Below are 16,904 nucleotides of genomic sequence, written 5' to 3'. Positions count from 1 at the left end.
TGCGATGCTATGGGTTGAAGGAGCTCCACAGCTGGATGAGTCAGACGATCAAACTGTGTGTAATTTTGTTGATAAATACATCTCGGCACAGCTTCCTGATCCAGACAGAGAACCAGAACTGTATCGGAAAGTTTCTGAAGTTCAGAGGCACAGTAAGAAACACACCAGGTCTTGTTTCAAGAGTGTGAACTCTGGTTGTCGATTTGGTTTTCCAAAGCCCCCCTGCAGAAACACAATGATCTCCAGACCAGGTGAGAACAATGACACTGAAACTGCCAAAGCCAAACTCAGACCTTTGATGCAACTCCTGAACGAACCTGAAGTCGCTTCCATGAGTTTAGAGCAGATTCTTTCTCGGTGTCACTTGACACTAGAAGAGTATGAATCTTGTCTTCAGACCATGAACAAAAAGACTGCCATCTACTTGAAGCGTGGTCCCAAAGATTGCTGGATAAATGCTTACAATCCACATCTGCTTAAAGCTTGGGACAGTAACATTGATGTGTCTTTTATACTAAATGCCTACTCATGCATACAGTATCTAACAAAATACATCACAAAGAAAGAAAGTGGACTGTCAGAGTACCTGAAAACAGTGATTGACAATTCAAACATGGACCGAGTCAATGAGTGTGATGAAATGAAAGCGATCATGCAAGCGTACTCTAAAAAGCGAGAAATTAGTGCTCAGGAGTGTGTTGCTCGTGCCTGTGGATTAAAGATGAAAAACTGTTCCCGCAGTGTTGTGTTCATACCCACAGACGATAATCCTGTAAAGATGAGTCAGCCACTGTCTTTCTTGGAGGATATCCCATCGGATTCCTGCAATATATGGATGACCAGTTTGACGGATAAGTACAAAGCAAGGCCTGAAATACCCGAATATGAGGAAATGTGTTTGGCTGATTTCGCTGCTACCTGCAGGTTTGTAAGTTCAGAGAAGGCAAGCACTAATGGTGACTTTGCTGAGACAAATGTATCAGAACCTGAACCAGAAGCAGGCCTGTATCTTCTATGCCATCAGAGACTTCTGCCTTAAACTTGTGTGCGGTCTGAAACCAGAGCCATTTTTTCTTTACGTAAATGGTGGGGCAGGTACTGGAAAGTCGCATCTGATTCGATGCATTTACTCAGAGGCACGCAAAATACTCAGCAGGCTGCCACGCTTCTCAGAGGATGCTGATATTTCTGCTCCAACTGTTCTGCTCACTTCTTTCACTGGAACGGCAGCTTTCAACATCGGTGGAACAACACTGCACTCTTTGTTTAAACTTCCAAGGTCGTTAAAACCTCCAATTCAAGGTCTTGGCAATCAGTTGGATGAAATCAGGTCAGAACTATTCAACGTTCAAATCTTGATCATTGATGAGATCTCAATGGTTTCTAAGCCCCTCTTTGCTTATGTGGATGCACGGCTCAAACAAATCAAAGGAAGTCATAAACCATTTGGAGATGTATCTGTATTGGTGCTCGGCGATTACGCTCAGCTGAAACCAATTCGCCAATCTACACCTCTTTGTGTTCACGACCCAGCGGATATTGACTTGTGGCAGGAACATTTTCAAATGACCTCTCTAACTGAGATTATGAGGCAAAAAGATGATATTGCGTTTGCAGAGATGCTGAACAGAATTCGGGTGAAAGGAAAAACTGATGAATTGTCTCAGGCTGACAGAGATTTGTTATCACAAGCCATCACAGAACCAAGTCTTTGCCCTGCTGACGTTTTGCACATTTTTGCAACCAATAAGTTGGTGGATGAACACAATTTGGCAACTCTGAACTTGTTACATTCCAACATCATCACCATCGACGCAGATGACTTCCAAAAGGATCCACGAACAGGCAGAATGGCACGCAAAGAAAGACCATGCAAGGGAGGTAGAAATGATTTAGCAGACACTTTGAAAGTTGCCGTTGGAGCTCAGGTCATGCTCACCAGAAATATCGATGTTCAAAATGGACTAGTTAATGGTGCATTTGGTGTCCTAACAGCCGTTGTAACTTCTGACACTGATGATCACAGCATCAGTAAGCTGGGCCTGACAATGGATAATCAGACAAGTGGGACCAGAAACCAAAGTGGACCTTCAGAGACTGCCAATCTTGTTTACATCGAGAGAGCGGAGGAGAATCTGAAGCTAAATGGAGTGGTACGTAGACAGTTTCCTGTGAAACTGGCTTTTGCTTGTACTATTCACAAAACCCAAGGCCTAACAACAAATGCAGCTGTGGTGTCTTTGAAGAAAATCTTTGAACCAGGTATGGCATACGTAGCTCTCAGCAGGGTAACGTCTCTCAGTGGACTCTACCTACTGGATTTCGACGAAAAAAAAATATTTGCCAATCCTCAAGTCAATGCAGCTCTTCAGACCATGAGACAAGCCAGCGTAGATGACATGATGCCTCTTCTTCAGGTGAAAGAAACTTTAAACAGGCCAGAAACACTGGTAATTGTTTCGCATAACACCGAGGGACTCCCATCTCACATCTGTGACATAAGAAAACATCACGAACTGTGTCTGGCAGATGTGCTATGTCTGACTGAAACTCACCTAAAAGGATCTTTTGTTTACGACAATCTGCATCTGGATGGCTACAATATGTTCAAACGAAACAGACATGTGTCATACTCAAATTTTCCCCAAATGGCTTCCAAAAGTGGAGGTGGTGTGGCTGTTTATGTGAGAAACCATATTAAGGTTAATGAAAGAAAATATTTGCAAAATGTGACTGATCTTGAATTTGTGGCTTTGAAGGTTGAGTCTCCATTCAGGGCAGTGATTGCAGCTGTGTACCGACCTCCCGACTACAGCCTGAGACCGTTCCTGGAAAATCTGGTAAGCCTTCTGGATGCACTGGAGATGTTGGACTGTCACCCTGTCATTGTATGTGGAGATTTCAACGAGAATCAGGTACACAGTTCACCAGGGCAAATTCTGGAGCTGTTTCAGTCTCGGGGATATGTTCAGTTGATCACTTCTGCTACCACAGAGAAAAACACATTGCTTGATCTAATTTTCATTTCTCAGCCACAGAAATCTTTACATTCAGGTGTGATGAGAACATACTACAGTTACCATGATCCTGTGTTCTGTGTCCTGTCCACAACCGAATCATCAGAGGTCTGTGAGTAAAAGCATGCCAAAGGTAAAATTTTTTAAAATGACTGTATTTCCTCTTAAAATGTCTTACACAACAGCATTCCTAATTATATTTCTTCAAATCATTACATTATTCAGCCAATAAGAGTTATGCATTTTTTTTAAATATTAAGAATCCAAACAGTTTATGTTTTAAGAATATTGCAATTTTTCCAGTGATAAACTTTGCGGTAGAAACTATTAAAGTTATATATATGAGGCTTTTGTCACAAAATCTAATCATTTGATTAAACCTAAATAAGTCTGCTCATTTAGACTTGATACTTTAATATAATATAAATATATATAGTATGTAGTATAGGATATGATTAATGTAAAATTCAAATTCATAAAAACTTTAAAGAAGTTGTGGCTTGTGCATTTATATTGATAAGTGTACAAACCACAACTCTTTCAGCAGTTCTAAACAAGCTGCTACAGTAGATCACAAAAAAAATTCACCAGGAGGTCTGTGTGTAACACAGGCTTCCTCATGAACCAATAACATATGCCAGCTGATGCCCCCTCGGGCTGAAAAATGGGAGTTTAGGAAGGGTTTAGGCATAGTGGGTGGGTAGGTGGGTGGGGGGCTTTGACTAGGAACATTTTAGTCTCAACATCAGTTAACACCACCTGAAAAACGACTGCAAGCTTCAACATCTCCTCCAGTTCACACTCGACCAAAACAGAAGATCCTACTGCATCCTAACATGACAGTCGTTATTGAAGGCACAGGGTGAAATGCATCCTTTCAGCTCACAACTGAGCAGTGATGACCACCGAGGGAAAAAAAGAACTTCCTTACACAGAAACATGTTCTCCAGCTTGAGCACTCAGAGACATCTCCTCTTGCTGCATCAGTCAAGGGATATCCTACTGCTGTGGCTGAAGTGGAGCTATTTGATTTGTAAGTGTAAATGTTCACTTCTTTTCTCCGAGAATGCTATTGTTACTCATGATAAATCTCTTTGCATTACAGATTAAAGTGTCTTAAGTTGTAGCTCGGCCATCCACTCCAATCAAGCTGAGACTCTCACAGCTAAACATGAACTTAACATCTGTTCATGAAACTTCACTTACAAGACACTGTGTCTCCTGCAGCAAGGTTGAAGGTAACTACCTATCATGTGTCATAGGACGTTTACCGTTTATAGGTCATTGCAACACATGTTTTCTCTTGGTTTCTCAGGAGGACTTTCCCATGCATGTCTGGTATCCCCAAGGCATCCCTTTCACCAGCAGAGATGAGGTGCAGCCGACTCTGGTGAGAACTCAATATTGCTTCTGTTCAACTAACTGAGAAATAACTACAATCTTTGTCCAGCTGACTGTCGTATTTATTTTTTCATCTTTAGTGGCCGTCATGTTAGCGTGATACGACAGCAAAACGCGTTGTGACAGATGACACGATACAAAAGTCAGCATTCCAGGACACCTGTGACGAGGACTGAGGTTTCCATTTATTGATTTATTTTGAATATTACAGTATAAAATCATGCGCAGGAACAAGACATCCAAAAGACAGATATTTTTGGACCACAGTTATCTTAACATGTTTGAAAAGAAGTAGGAAGAAGTAAGAAACTTGAACTGTTTGCTCAGAGGGTTAAAGTGTCTCACTTTTTTCCTGAAGATCTGCACCCATCTGTCCAATGATGTTGCAAACACTGAGCAGGTTAAAGGAAGCTGCAGCGGCAATCAGAAAGACCCCATCGAATGTGAACATTTATATCTTCACAGTGACTGATTTTATTATTATTTTAACTTGCATCACCAGAATCATCTTCACAACAACCATGTAAATGTGAACTATACACAGTTTTGACAAATTTGTAATTAAGCTCATTTCATTCTGCTAAAATCTCTGTAGATTTGCAGATTTACATCATGTTTACGTACAAATGTGTTTTTTTTTAATCAGGTTTCCACATGTTGGGTTAAAGAGTCTATTATAGCAGTTACTAGAGTGTACACTCTAGTAACTGCCGTTTTTGAACTTTTTCTGCTGTTTGACAAACAAAATTATGCTGTTCATACATATTTCACTGTAGAGAAATATTTTATGCTTTAAAATGTAGCCACTAGTGTCTACTTTATGGAATTATTACTATCATTGTTACAGGATTTACTGTTTTCTGTTAAACTCCTCTGGAGTACAACCTTGTCACACTTTCTCCTATTCTTTCAATGTATTTTCTTCTTGTGCTGTTTTTATCTGTGTCTATGCATTCTGCTTGTCTACTTTTCTGTTTTCCTTCTGGTTCCACTGGTTTTACTATCTTTTAAGATCTTCTACAATCTTTAATCAATTTTATAAATTCATATATCAAACATTTCTGCTTCTTGTGACCCTTTTTACTTTAGTTTTTGCTCTTTTTTACTCTTTCAAATATTTCTGGTTTACTGTTTCCACTCATTTTTAGGCCCGAGCAGCTAAGCGCTGCGAAGGCCTATTGTTTTTCATTTTTAGGCCCGAGCAGCTAAGCGCTGCGAAGGCCTATTGTTTTTCGAATGTTTATTATTAGGCCCGAGCAGCTAAGCGCTGCGAAGGCCTATTGTTTTTCGAATGTTTATTATTAGGCCCGAGCAGCTAAGCGCTGCGAAGGCCTATTGTTTTTCGAATGTTTATTATTTTTTTTTTTTTTTTATTTTTCTCGCCTCAAATGAATTGCCTTTTTGGGGGCTTTAACATATTCAAAAACTCACCAAAATTGGTGGGCCCATAGAGACTGTGAAAAATTTACGTATTTTAAGGTCTACGCAAAAATCGCATAAAAAATGGCTCAACAGCGCCCCCTAGAAATTTTCAAAAGACCCTTTCCTATTCACTTACTTTATCGTAGAGACTTGAAATTCGCTACAGTTGTAGAGCTCCCCAAGACACTCAGAATTTACAATTAATGTCATAGTGCAATTATCCTAGGAAGTCGGCCATTTTGGATTGAAGTTCCGATTTTGACCCCATTTTGGCCGTTTACACACGTCGCATTTGATCGAACTCCTCCTAGGGCTTTTGATGGAACGGCTTCAAACTTTGTCAGTTGGTTCATAAGGCATGCCCGATTAAAAGTTATCAAAACGGTGAGTTTTCGTGCATGCTGAAGGGGTGATACCAGGGGTCAAAGTTCACTGACTCACCATAAAATAATCAGCAATTATATCTCCTACAAAGAAACTCATAGAGCCACCAAACTTTCTGTGTGTGATCACCTTTGGATGACCTACGACACCCAGTTGTGAAATTTTGAGATTACCTAAGCCACGCCCCCTTAGAACAGGAAGTGTCATGTTTTATTGTGATCGGTCCCTATCTGACCTCTTTAACATAATCAAAATGAAACTGTGTCCACAAACAGAAGACATGTTGGTGTGTCAGAGTGTCCAACCCCGTTTGGTTTGGATGCAGCAGGTGGGCGTGGCGGCGTGGCGAATATACCTGTCCGTACGTTTGGCTCTGTATTCCACAATTTTGAGTCCAGTTGCACCAAACTCACTGAGATGGATCCTGATCCAACTCCGGACAGTAATCCATTGCAATATTTGGTGGGCGTGGCCTGATGTCTCAACAGCGCCCTCTAGAATATTTTAAATCATCAGCCCCAAGCCATGCTTTAACCTAGAATTATGAAACTTGATACACATGTATATCTTGTCAGGATGTACAAAAAAGTCTCTTGGAGCCATCGTCCAAACCCAACAGGAAGTCGGCCATTTTGGATCAAAGCCGCCATTTCCTGTTTTTTATAGACGTCGCATCTGATCGAACTCCTCCTAAAGCTTTTGAGATACAGACTTCAAACTCGCTCAGCACACACTTAAGACATTGAAGATGAAAAGTTATCAAAAAAATTCTCGTACATCAAAGCATGTGGGCGTGGCTAAGTGTCAAACTTTGGCTTTGTGCCATGAAATACTGAAATGCAATAACTTCTACAGGAAAAGTGACAACTTCATCAGACTTTCCATGTCTCATTATTGGCCAGCCTTGATCACATTCACAAGGTCATATGATGACATCACCTTAGCCATGCCCCCCTCCAACAGGAAGTCACCTGTTTTTGTCTGCAGGAAGTCTTTCTTTTACTCTCAATCAAATGGGTTCTATGATGTGCAAATTGATATAAAATGACATGATGATGAACTCTGTGTATGTTGACTGCTAGCTGAAGCATGTGGGCATGCCTTATTAGCAAATAGCAATGCCAGCCATGTCTACAATCGACTCTAAATCAACCAGGCTTCATGTGATTTGCACCAGATTTTCTATGATCGACTCTGTTGGACCTCTAAAGATTAGATTATAACTTGACTCCACTGCACCCTTTTGATTAATGAAATAGCTGTATCTCCTCTATACATTGGCCAATCTGCATGAGATGTTGCAGGCTGCAGCAGGGAGCACTGCTGTAAACATAATGTAGCTAATGTCAACACAAGTGAAAAGATAAAGTATCAATAAAGCTGTTCAGATGCACAAACATTCTCCCAAAACTTAAACTGCCATGATTTGTGGTTGTTGGTGGTGAGGATGAACACTGAGACCCAGGTGATGATGATGATGTTTATTATAATTTAATAAAGAGAAGCTCAAACACAGTCCAGTACGGGCAACACAGCAGGAAATCTTGCACACAGCTAATACAGGTAGCCACTGAAACAACTGAAGACTGAATGTGACAGCTACATTATAACTTGATTCCACTTAGCCCTGTAAATTAAGTGGAATCAAACCAAACCAAACCAACTTTATTTACAAAGCACTTTAAAACAACCACAGCTGATACAAAGTGCTGTAAATTAAAACACAATATTATTAAAAATATTAAAACATACAGTTAAAAAACCAAAACATACAATTTAAAACTAGATCCCTCTGGTGTGGAAAGCAAAGTAAAATTGATGGTGCAGTGGTGTATGCACAGCAGCTATGAAGGTTACCAGCTTGTTTGGTTCAACCGATCTCTGTGAATCAGTGTTTTCTGACATGAACTTCATCAAGAACAAACACAGAACATGTCTCACTGATGCACATCTGAAAGATGCACTCACGGTTGCAGTTTCAAGTTACACACCAGATTATGGAGTACTGGTGAACAGCATGCAATGCCAGTCTTCTCACTAATAAGGATACCAATACCAGATGTCAGTGGCAACATGGCAGTGTCATGGCAAAGTTCAATTAAAATATTGAGGAATTGTGTACAATTTAAAAGTGTGTTCATTACATATAAGTTATAATTTTGTTAAAAATGCTACAGTCATGAGTTCAAAATGTGATAAGATTTATTTAAAAACATGTAAGTTGATTTTTCTTTAACATTACATAACTGATAACTTTTTGAAATATGGTGCAACATAGTTCATAATTTGTTAAAAGAAATGTTTGTGAGTGGCAAGGGAAAATTGGAAATTTTTCCTACAAAATGTAGTGATATAAGTGGCTATCTAAAAATGTAACAATTATTGAGATTAAAAGATAAAGTGATGAATATTGATTATCTGTTTCCCACCTTGGTTTCATTGCTATTTATTGTGAGAAATCATTAACGTGATCCGTTTCTTCCCATAGATGAGAATCATTAATCATTATTGATAATGCATAAGGCAAACTGAGTAAATTTGTTATTTCAGAAGAGCGTGTCAAACTGGTAGCCTTTATATGACTCGGTACCCATGAAGTAGCTCTCAGTTTCAAAAAGGTTGGTGACCCCTGATTTACTCGCTGCAGCCAATCAGCAACAGATTTCTGTGCATTGTCTGTGAGCAAAGCCAAACATGACACACTGAGTAAATTCAAGGAGGGCGGGTTCGGCTGCTCCGTCAGAGCATCGGCGGTGGCTGGGGGAAGGCGGTGCTGGGCACACGCGGTGGCTATAGGCCGAGCGGCGCTTGGCTGCGAGGGCCGCTCGATGCTCCGCGGAGCTTTAATTAGGCCCGAGCAGCTAAGCGCTGCGAAGGCCTATTGTTTTTCGAATGTTTATTATTATTTTTCTTCTGTCAAATGAATTGCCTTTTTGGGGGCTTTAACATATTCAAAAACTCACCAAAATTGGTAGGCCCATAGAGACTGTGAAAAATTTACGTATTTTAAGGTCCGCGCAAAAATCGCAAAAAAAATGGCTCAACGGCGCCCCCTAGAAAATTTCAAAAGACCCTTTCCTATTCAGTTACTTTATTGTAGAGACTTGAAATTTGGTACACTTGTAGAGCTCCCCAAGCCACTCAGAATTTATTATTGTTCTCATAGTGTCTGTCCCACAGGAAGTCTGCCATTTTGGATAGAATTTCCAAATTTCACCCCATTTGGCCGTTTACACACGTCGCATTTGATCGAACTCCTCCTAGGGCTTTTGATGGATCGGCTTCAAACTTGGTCAGTTTATTCAGAAGGCATGCCCGATTAAAAGTTATCAAAACGGTGAGTTTTCGTGCATGCTGAAGGGGTGATACCAGGGGTCAAAGTTCACTGACTTACCATAAAATAATAAACAGTTATATCTCCTACAAAGAAACTCACAGAGCCACCAAACTTTCTGTGTGTGATCACCTTTGGATGCCCTACAAGACCCAATTGTGAAATTTTGAGATCACATAAGCCACGCCCCCTTAGAACAGGAAGTGTCATGTTTTATTGTGATCGGTCCCTATCTGACCTCTTTAACCTAATCAACATGAAACTGTGTCCACAAACAGAAGACATGTTGGTGTGTTATGGTTTCCAACGCTGTTTGTTTTGGATGCAGCAGGTGTGCGTGGCGGCGTGGCGAATATACCTGTAACGCCGTGTCCATACGTTTGGCTGTTAATTCCACAATTGTGAGTCCAGCTGCACCAAACTCCCTGAGATCGATCCTTATCCAACTCCGGACGGTAATGCAGTGCAATATTTGGTGGGCGTGGCCTAATGTCTCAACAGCGCCCCCTAGAAGAGTTTAAATCATCAGCCCCAAGCCATGCTTTAACCTAGAATTATGAAACTTGGTACACATGTGTATCTTGTCAGGATGTACAAAAAAGTCTCTTGGAGCCATGGTCCAAACCCAACAGGAAGTCGGCCATTTTGGATCAAAGCCGCCATTTCCGGTTTTTCATAGACGTCGCATCTGATCGAACTCCTCCTACAGCTTTTGAGATACAGACTTCAAACTCGCTCAGCACACACTTAAGACATTGAAGATGAAAAGTTATCAAAAGAATTCTCGTACATCAAAGCGTGTGGGCGTGGCTAAGTGTCAAACTTTGGCTTTGTGCCATGAAATACTAAAATGCAATAACTTCTACAGGAAAAGTCACAACTTCATCAGACTTTCCATGTCTCATTATTGGCCAGCCTTGATCACATTCACAAGGTCATATGATGACATCACCTTAGCCACGCCCCCTCCAACAAGAAGTCACCTGTTTTTGTCTGCCGGAAGTCTTTCTTTTACTCTGACTCAAATGGGTTCAATGCTGTGCAAATTGATATAAAATGACATGATGATGAACTCTGTATGTTGACTGCTAGCTGAAGCATGTGGACGTTCCTTATTAGCAAATAGCAATGCTAGCCATGTCTACGATCATCTCTAAATCAACCAGGCTTCATCCAATTTGCACCAGATTTTCTATGATCGACTGTGGTGATCCTCTAAAGATTAGATTATAACTTGACTCCACTTCACTCCATAGGTTAATCAAACAGCTGTATCTTATCTCTACATTGGCTAATCTGCATGAGATGTTGTGGGCTGCAGCAGGGAGCGCTGCTGTAAACACAATGCAGCTAATGTCAACACAAGTGACATTAGCTGATGGATGGATTTAGATGTTTACCATTATTCAAATATAAACAAAATGCCTTTTAAATATAATTTTGTTCTTTACACACCTTTTGTTGATGGATATGTTCAATTTCATGTGTCCCCAGTGCAGCGTAATAGACTTAATCATGACATTTAAACTATAAAATATATTTTTATGTTTATGTTTTTCTTCAATAAGTTGATTGACTGGACTTAACCTTATTTTAATATGCAATTTAAACTACTGAAACTATTTTCTCATTTGATATTTTCTTCATATTATACATGTGCCAGTACTAACTTTCCACCCTGTTAGGATGTTTCAATTCTGCCTTCAAATGTCTAAAATTCCATAAAAACCATTTAATGTAAATGACATCAATTGGTTCTGATGTGAATTCAACCATGGAAAGCAAAGTAAGCTTCAACTGTCACCATCTCTGTACTTTTCTTATTTTAAATATGTTAAACCTATTTATGTAAAGCTTAAAGTTCCGCCCTGTTAGGAAAGATTGTGAAAAATGTTTATTCAGTAGAATTAAAAAAACAAATTGATATAAAATGACATGATGATGAACTCTGTGTATGTTGACTGCTAGCTGAAGCATGTGGGCATGCCTTATTAGCAAATAGCAATGCCAGCCATGTCTACAATCGTCTCTAAATCAACCAGGCTTCATGTGATTTCCACCAGATATTTATGGCTGACTTCAGTGATTCTCTAAAGGACCCAATAGCATTAGATTATAACTTGACTCCACTGCACTCCCTAGGTTAATAAAATAGCTGTATCTCCTCTCTACATTGGCCAAACTGCATGAGATGCTGCGGGCTGCACCAGAGAGCGCTGCTGTAAACACAATGTAGCTAATGTCAACACAAGTGACATTACCTTTATCTTGATTGATAAAGTATCAATCAAGCTGTTCAGATGCACATACATTCTCCCAAAACTTAAACTGTCATGATTTGTGGTTGTTGGTGGTGAGGATGAACACTGAGACCCAGGTGATGATGATGACGATGATGATGTTTATTATAATTTAATAAAGAGAAGCTCAAACACAGTCCAGTACGGGCAACACCGGCAGGAAAACTTGCACACGGCTAATACAGGTAGCCACTGAAACAACTGAACAACAAAGTTTTTTAATTATACATTTAGATGTTTGCACGCCAGCTGGAGATGGGCACCAGCAGCCCTCCCGACCCAACTAAGGGACAGGGGTGCAGGAAAAAGGAAGGATGGATTTAGATGTTTACCATTATTCAAATATAAACAAAATGCCTTTAAAATATTATTTGTTCTTTACACACCTTTTGTTGACAGACATGTTCAATTTCATGTGTCCCCAGTGCAGCGTAATAGATTTCCTCATGACATTTAAACTATAAAATATATTTATATTTATGTTTTTCTTCAATAAGTTGATTGACTGGACTACACCTTATTTACTGAAACTATTTTCACATTTGATATTTTCTTAATATTATACATGTCCCAGTACTAACTTTCCACAATGATATTATGTTTCATTTCTGCATTGAAAATGTCTGAAATTCCACAAAAACCATTTAATGTAAGTGACATCAATTGGTTCTGATGTGAATTCAAACATGAAAAACAAAGCGAGCTTCAACTGTCACCATTTCTGTACTTTTTCTTATCTTAAATATGTTAAACCTGTATATGCTAAGCTTAAAGTTCCACCCTGTTAGGAAATACTGTGAAAAATGTTTATTCAGTATAATTTAAAAAACATAATGTTAGATTAAGTCATTAAAGGGTTAAAACCCTTCGGAGACAATTGACACATATCCGAGTTTTTTTTACATGTCTGATTTGGCGTGTCGTAGCAGCAAGACTCTGCCTCCCCCAGTCTCACTTTCTACTGGTGTTTAAAGTGCACATGTTGAACTACACAACAGTTTTTAAATTGTGTTAATAGGCCAAGTAAAACCGGAGTTATGCTTAAATATGTAAACCATATTTGTTTCAATTAGCGAAATTGTAAAACCCGCTCCTTTCCACAGTGAGACGGAGCGCTCTCGCAACACAAAGAATATAACAGATCCCATCACTCGAGCTCACGTATTAAACTGATAAGAGTTGACATTTTGTTGCAGATAAACGAAGCGCAAGTAACAGCGTAACAGCGCTGTTACTTGCGCTGTTATGCAAGTAACAGCGCGAAAATAGAGAAAAAAAATGTACCGCGGGAACAGAGAACAGAAAAAAAGAGAGGCACGTCAACAGATAGTTGTGATATCAGACGATCAGTAAAATCTACCTCGTAATTTGTATTTCGGACATTGTATTTTGTTTTTTTCTGTAAAGAATAATGAGAAGAATGAATGTGGGGCCGGCAGCAAAGCTCTTTTTTGAGCTCGAAGATGAGGGAAACTCGCAGTCTGAGTCTGGAGCAGACAGCGAGGATTCTGATGACAATGTAGCGATTCAGTCATTCATATTAGGAAGAGAGAGAGAACATGGCTATCAGGAAGAAGATGAGGTAGGGACAAACGTAGGGACAAACGTAGCTAAGCAAAGATTGAAACTGAGAAGTTGGCGGCGCTGTGCAACTGCGCAGTCTCGATCACCGAGAGATGACGCTGCTGAGCCACTCCCCCACAGTGATCCCTGGAAGACGGAGGAGGATCCTGACAGTGTGCCGGGAGTAAGCAGATTTCAGCCATGGCGAACACCCGGTGTCCAAATAAACAACCTGTCTTCTCATAGTCCAAAAGATCTTTTTTTATTATATTTGCCACTGACAGTGAAAACAATTTGCCTCAACACAAACAAAAATGCAGCAAAAAAAACATTAGGGAAAAAGTACAAATGGAATGACATTGAAATGGAAGATTTGTAAATTTTTTGGTCTATTGATATATATGTCTTTAGTTTCACTGCCCAGTATTCAGGACTATTGGAAGCAAAACAATATTTTGTCTGTGCCCCTTCCATGCAAAGTGATGTGTTTGTGCACAAACGAATGAATTACCTACATTTTGTTGATGATAATCTTCTAAACAGGAGTTGTTTCCTGTATTTTTACATATTGATTTTGAAATTTATAGTGTGTTAAAATTGTCAGGAGAAGTAATTGCCAGGATTGAAATATATTTAGGAAAGTTATACATTTTTTGGAATCTTGATTTGATATTTGTAAATAGTAGCACAGGAACGAATGGATTACCTACATTTTATTGATAATAATTTAATATACATGAGTTGCTTGCTATATTTGTACATATTAATTTTGAAATATAGAGTATACTTTAGAATTCTAAACCATAAAACGTAATTGTTATACATATTTGTGGGTTTCACAGTGACAAAAACAAAAACTTTTTCTACTCGAATTTTCTTTTTTGTGTGATTTTAGGCCCAAAATGCAATGTCAGTATGTCCAAATGACAAAAATATGTGTAAATTGACAAAGTTCAGGTTGTCCTAAAAAAATAATAGCACATAAAGAAATATTCATGTTTTTTTATTAAGAAATATAAAGGTAAAATCAAAAATTAATAAAAAATGGCCATTTAGAACACTGAATCCCATGGGTTAATGGTTTGTAATTCTGTTGATGGTTAGCTAGCTAAATGTTGACCACATAAAGAGCTAAAGGTAGATTAGTTAGAAAGTTCCACCCTGTTATGTTCCACCCTGTTAAGAAAGATTGTGAAAAATGTTTATTCAGTAGAATTTAAAAAAACATAATGTTAGATTAGTCACTAAAAGTTTGTTATTCGGTTGAATGTTAGCTAGCTAAATGTTGACCACATAAAGAACTACAGGTAAATTAGTTAGAAAAGTTCCACCCTGTTATGTTCATGAACAAAATAAGGAAGAAATTAGGGTGAAAAGAAATAATTTAAGTCATATAGATATCACATGTTCTTTCCAAATAGAGCCAGGACAAATACTCTACCTATACTTTGACTTGAAAAAGCCAATCCTGCAACTTATAATAAAAATCATCAGATTTTAAAATCAAAGACTTTGATTTTCCACCCTGTTATGGGACAATCCACCATGTTATGTTCCATTCCACACATTTTAATTAAATATTGTTACAAAAACATTAAGTACTGTGGATTTTCTGAGCCATGTTGGGAGTTGAAGACCAATAAATACAAATATTGGTATGAGTTTTAAAATTACCAATATTTCAATGCTGTCAGTAATAATGAATTAAAAAACAGATTTTTCTTTACAATACAGTCAGAAATGATTTGTAACTTCATGATGTGTTACACTTTCTAGAATAAAACATATTATATAGTAAAAGGGACACACTCTTTGTAACAGGGTGGAACACATTGAGAGACAATGGTGAAAACCCCCCCACATATAATTATTAATTTATCTAATCCTGAGCTTGCCCAATATTAATTTCTTATTGTTAAACATGTCAGTGTTGTAACAAAATATGTAAAACTTAAAACAATATATTTTTTTCAAAAATCCTGAGGCCGAAATGTTGCCGCAAAAATAGAATCACCCAAATACTGAGATTAAGAGATAAAGTGCTGAATATTGATATCTGTTTCCCACCGAGTTTTCAATGCTAATTATTGTGAGAAATCATTAACGTGATCAGTTTCTACCCATAGATGAGAATCATTAAACAAAATGATAATGTCTAAGGTAAACTGAGTTAATTTGTTATTTCAGAAGAGCGTGTAAAACTGGTAGTCTTTATATGACTCAGTAGCCTCGAAGTAGCTCTCAGTTTCAAAAATGTTGGTGACCCCTGATCTACATGCTGCAGCCAATCAGCAACAGATTTTTGTGCTTTGTCTGTGAGCAAAGCCAAACATGACACACTGAGTAATTCAAGGAGGGCGGGTTCGGCTGCTCCGTCAGAGCATCAGCGGTGGCTGGGGGAAGGCGGTGCTGGGACCACGCGGTGGCTATAGGCCGAGCGGCGCTTGGCTGCGAGGGCCGCTCGATGCTCCGCGGAGCTTTAATTAGGCCCGAGCAGCTAAGCGCTGCGAAGGCCTATTGTTTTTCAAATGTTTATTAGGCCCGAGCAGCTAAGCGCTGCGAAGGCCTATTGTTTTTCAAATGTTTATTAGGCCCGAGCAGCTAAGCGCTGCGAAGGCCTATTGTTTTTCAAATGTTTCTTATTTTTATTTTTCTTCTGTCAAATGAATTGCCTTTTTGGGGGCTTTAACATATTCAAAAACTCACCAAAATTGGTGGGCCCATAGAGACTGTGAAAAATTTACGTATTTTAACGTCTTCGCAAAAATCGCATAAAAAATGGCTCATCAGCGCCCCCTAGAAATTTCAAAAGACCCTTTCCTATTCACTTACTTTATCGTAGAGACTTGTAATTCGCTACAGTTGTAGAGCTCCCCAAGACACTCAGAATTTACAATTAATGTCATAGTGCAAGTATCCTAGGAAGTCGGCCATTTTGGATTGAAGTTTCGATTTGAGCCCATTTGGCCATTTACACATGTCGCATTTGATCGAACTCCTCCTAGGACTTTTGATGGAACGGCTTCAAACTTGATCAGTTGGTTCATAAGGCATGCCCGATTAAAAGTTATCAAAACGGTGAGTTTTCGTGCATGCTGAAGGGGTGATACCAGGGGTCAAAGTTCACTGACTCACCATAAAATAATAAACAATTATATATCCTACAAAGAAACTCATAGAGCCACCAAACTTTGTGTGTGATCACCTTTGGATGACCTACGACACCCAGTTATGAAATTTTGAGATTACCTAAGCCACGCCCCCTTAAAACAGGAAGTGTCATGTTTTATTGTGATCGGTCCCTATCTGACCTCTTTAACATAATCAACATGAAACTGTGTCCACAAACAGAAGACATGTTGGTGTGCCAGGGTGTCCAACCCCGTTTGGTTTGGATGCAGCAGGTGGGCGTGGCGGCGTGGCGAATATACCTGTCCTTACGTTTGGCTCTGTATTCCACAATTTTGAGTCCAGCTGCACCAA

The 16,904-nt window shown here is 39.1% G+C and overlaps 1 long non-coding RNA gene across 2 annotated transcripts; it reads left to right on the top strand.

Annotated features, from left to right (window-relative positions):
• Positions 1-964: 964 nt before the first annotated feature.
• LOC145555143 (uncharacterized) lies at positions 965-5,084 on the top strand. 2 transcript variants are annotated; one of them, XR_014091231.1, is made up of 5 exons: positions 965-4,050; positions 4,123-4,255; positions 4,333-4,407; positions 4,499-4,595; positions 4,777-5,084. It is a non-coding gene; the product is annotated as an uncharacterized LOC145555143 (long non-coding RNA). The 2 variants fall into 2 exon arrangements; XR_014091230.1 differs by having other exon boundaries at positions 965-4,255.
• Positions 5,085-16,904: the final 11,820 nt, after the last annotated feature.

This window comes from Poecilia reticulata, chromosome 15 (assembly GCF_904066995.2).
Source record: "Poecilia reticulata chromosome 15, P_reticulata-male-v2, whole genome shotgun sequence".
NCBI classification, from domain to species: domain Eukaryota; kingdom Metazoa; phylum Chordata; class Actinopteri; order Cyprinodontiformes; family Poeciliidae; genus Poecilia; species Poecilia reticulata.
Note: the sequence above shows the minus strand (reverse complement) of the source record. Positions and strands in the feature narration are given on the sequence as shown.